This window comes from Bombus pyrosoma, unplaced genomic scaffold (assembly GCF_014825855.1).
Source record: "Bombus pyrosoma isolate SC7728 unplaced genomic scaffold, ASM1482585v1 HiC_scaffold_4710, whole genome shotgun sequence".
NCBI lineage: Eukaryota > Metazoa > Arthropoda > Insecta > Hymenoptera > Apidae > Bombus > Bombus pyrosoma.
In genome coordinates this window covers 7,658-12,367 of record NW_025219969.1, presented here as the reverse complement: position 1 = coordinate 12,367, position 4,710 = coordinate 7,658, and positions in this window count along the sequence as shown.

Genomic DNA, 4,710 nt, shown 5'->3' with positions numbered 1-4,710 from the left:
TCTTTCATTTAGAAGGAAACAATGTATATTTTATTCTTCTTCACCGCATTTTTCACAAATTATAGGCTTCTCGATTGCACATTTTCCACATTTTCCATGCATTTTTTACATTTTGTTAGTCTTACTGTTTTTGCCATATCTTATCTTGCATATTTTCTGTTCACATGAACCGGTACTTGTATTTGTTACTGGTTTTTCTGGACCTTCTTTGCATAGCATAGCATTCGGTAGCAAGTTTTTCTCTCAACTGAAAGGAATATTCTTGCCCCGAAAGTTTTTCTCCCGCGGTTTCTGTATGTAAAATCCATGTATTTATCCCGGTTAAGTCTAAGATATTGAAAAATACTTGTAGAAGCCATCTCTGAAATTTAAATTTTACAGTGTATTTTCTGGTCATTTGATCGGTCATGCCTATATACCGGTACATGAGCACTATTTTTTTGTATTTCTACGGACGTATGTATTGAACCAAGAATCAGTGCTATTTTATTTAGTTTAGTTTTGCAGATTATCAGAGTACAATTGTATGAATAATATAATTTTGTTGAGAAGCGTGTCATATTGTGCTTTGCCAATTTTAACAGTTCCCTTCTGTTTGTACGAATTGTTCCAAAAGCCGTAGTTTTTTTTGCTAACAACATAGTCACTATCGACATGTTTGTAAAGAAATTTTCTGCGGTTAAATTTTTTCTACGCCCTGTATATTAATGTGCTACTAATTTTAGAGTGACAAACTCCCCAAACGAAACTGAAGGTTTTCTCCCTTCATTTTTTCCCAAATATGGAAAGCCGTTTATAATATATTTGCTATTTACATCGGATGATAACTAGAGTTTGATGCCAACTTTGTCAGGTTTACTGGGCATTTACTGAATAAATTTACACCTTGCTTTTGTCAAAAACAACCGTTCATCGATAGTAATATATGATCCTGGTTTATAATATTTTTGACTGTGCTTAATAGTTAAGTCGATTAATAACTCACAATCACTGAATTCTTCATGATTCTATTAGTATAGAACATGTTATTAAATATCATCGATATTTCACATTTCACTGGTTTGTGATAGTTGTAAAAATTTTCACGACTTCATAATTTTATTATGCGATCCCATTTAAGTCTCAGTTTAAGAAGCCCTGGTTTAGAGCATGTGAGAGATAACTGTTGAGAATTATGGATCTTAATTGCCGAAATATAAGTAAAGGAACACTAAGATTACACTTAGAATTTATATTAAAATAGTTTTAGATTTATTTAATAAACGATTTCCAGGATCTTCGTCGATATACATTTGCACACATCTCAGCACTTTCTTTGTCTCACTATCTTCCATATCAGACTGCCAACGGAACAGTTACATCCATCTTTCTTTTGAGACGCCGCGCACACACATACTTCCGCATACTCATATTCACACACGTGTGTCACTACTATGCGGCCAATTTAGTCTAGCACACAAAATTATACATATCTCAATAATAGCTTCTCCGTCCAATCAGACGAGTTAGTAAACGTAAACAAAACGGGATTACAGCAGTTCCAATTATAGCCCGCTTTTCCCATACACTTTAATTTAACAACTGTTTTCAACCAAGCAAGAATTCTAGTACTTTATTTTACTATAAACTGGATAATAATTATACTTGTATATACCTGCTTATACCAATCTACGGTTGTAAATATTAAATATAAATTATTTTCTTTTTTCTCGAATTATCTAAAAATATCATTAATCGAAAAAAATGTTTTAACGTGTATCATAAATATACATAGGTTCTCAATTCATACATATGCATAAATGTACCATGTAGGTAGATGAAATTATGCAAAGTGCAACATTTATTACGTAACAACTAGTAAGCTATTCCGTAAACTTTTATACTTTCCACCAACCGCTGGGAGACGCGTTCGCGAGGTATCGCGTCAACGGGAATCGTAAATTCCTGCTACGATTATAATAATCGACACCACGAGTTGATCGATTCCCTGATTTCGGTTAAGATAATAGGGGTGATTGTTTTGCTGTAACACCGCGGTAACAGGATATAAAAGATATGCATTTCCAACAACTTTGTATACAATATGTGTTGAGGTTATTAGATGTATAATGAAAGAGACGCGTGGATAAATTATAAGGTAGAAAAATATATTTTAAATACAGAAGTGAAAAGTACAAGAATGAAATAATAATTTGACCTGGTCCAGATCCGCACGCTAACAGTGTTACTCTATAACTGAAAACTCCGAAGCCAACGTCGCTTGTTGACTGTTTATAGTCTGCCTTCGTCCCAGTCTTTTGTCTATACGCTGTCGATGGCTTCAATGCTTTAGAAAGCTAAAAAGACCAGATGTAGAGTTATCTTAAAAGTGGTGACCTTCAACACCCTTCCTAAAACTCTACATCTTTACAAATAATTATCTCCCAATATTTTCTGATTCTTGTTGTAAATATTTGAACCTTGACTTCGTCAATGCCTTCACAAATACATTTGCCAGACACCTTTCTCTTTTCCATTCAAATTAATTTATTACTAAAAAAAAAAAAAAAAAAAAAAAAAAAAAAAAAAAAAAAAAAACTACGTGAAGGCTAAAAAGATCAGATGTAGAGTTTTTTTAAGAAGTGGTGACCTTCAACACCCTCCCTAAAACTCAACATCTGTACAAAAAATTACCTTTTAATACCTTTTTTATTCTTCAAACCTAACTTCTGTCTTAGATATTTAAATCTTGGTTTTGGCAACGCTTTTGTACATATATCTGCCAATTGCTCTTCGCTTGTTACATACGTTACATCAATTTCGCCTCTATTGTATAAATCTCGCAAGAAATGATATCTTACGTCAATATGCTTGCTTCTTTGATGGAATTCTGGATTCTTAATTAATTTCACGGCACTAGCATTGTCTATACATAGGATATACTTAAAAAACTCTGTTTTACATTCACGAGATATTTTCTTTAGCCACATACTTTCTTTCGCTCCTGAGACAGCACTGGCATACTCTTTCTTTTTGGTTCTCATTGCTTCGTTAAAATCCACCGGTAATTTTTCCGCTACGTACGTTACTGGCTTACCATAAAAATCGGTTCGTTTGATCTTACCTCTATCTCTCAATTGTTTCACATTCTCGCTAGTTACAGGTTGTTTTTCGTGCTCACTCTCTGCACGTACATGCTTTATCGCTCTGCGCATACACATCTCCTCGCTCGACAATTTTCGGTAAATTTAAATTAACAACTTTCGCTGTTTCTAATTCGGGCTTAAATATTACGTCACGGCTCAATATTACATTTCTTACGGTCGGCACGTACACTCGATACCCTCGTCTGTCATCTAGATAGCTTACCAAATATCCTTTGTTAGTCTTTTTGTCAAGCTTTCCTCTCTTTTCCGCAAGTATGTGTGCAAAGAACTCAGTACCGAAAACCCTAAACTTTTCTAAATCTGGCGGTTTCCCGTACCACAGTTCATATGGTGTTTTATTTTCCTGTCTTGTCGGCCCGGACTTGTTTATGACATGCACCGCTGTGTTCATCGCTTCGGCCCATAAGAACAACGGTAAATCTGATTTCGAATATAGCATCGACCGACCTGCCTCTACTATTGTTCTATTTTCTCTTTCTGCGACGCCATTCTGTTCAGGAGTGTATGAGACGTTAGTCGTGTGCCTAATTCCCTGACTTCTTAAAAATTCTTTGACCTCTTTATTTTTGAATTCTTTCCCTCTATCACTATGAATTTCTTTGATCTTACTGTTGAATTCATTTTCGACTTTTAGGCAAAAAGTTTTTATTCTTTCGATTACTTCTGACTTATGTTGTAAGATGTTGTAAGAAGTAAATCTTCTGAAAAATCGTCTTTAAACGCCAGAAATTACAGTTTATTGTCTAATGACTCAACTTCCATAGGTCCACATACATCCGTATAAATAATTTAGCGAGGTTTAGTCGCACGCTTGATTTTCTCGTGAAAATTCGATCTATGATGTTTCCCGTACGCGCAACCTTCATAGAAAAAGTTACTATCCTCTACAACTTTCATATTCGAATTCCTTAAAAAATTCTTAACGTGTCTAATGTTTTGATGACATAGCCGTTCGTGCCATAACTGTAGCGTGACTGCGTTTGACTCCGCTCATATCCGCTTATATAAATTTCCGAAAATAGAACCTCTTGCTATTACTTTCTGGTTTTGTAAAAACATACATTTTTTTCCTTCTTTTAAAATACAGAAATCTATGCCTTTCCTTGCGACAGATCTAATGGAATGCTTCTTCTAATGGAAGGTTTCTTGTCATACCTGGGACATATAAGACATCGTTCATCGTACATGCTACCCACTTGCCGTCCACAAAAGTCTCTACCTTGATGTTTCCTTTGCCGCACGCATCCACGAACGTGCCATCGCCGATCTCTATCTTCACCGTGTTCTCTAATTTTTCGAAGACGCTGAACCACTCTTGTCGTCCTGTCATGTGATTGTCACGTAAAACAAAAAATAAATTTAGGGAAAAAAGAAACTTTATTTTTTATCGTTTGCAATACACTTCTGAGCTCTAGGCGTGACTGTTCAAGACTGACTTGGATGATCTTTAGGGGGTGTATTTAAATTCTTTTATTCGTTGGAGTGGGAATGGGCCTTGATCATACATCTCTGGGAACGGATAGAATGACCGGATGTTATCCTGATGGTAACGCGCTTGGAACTT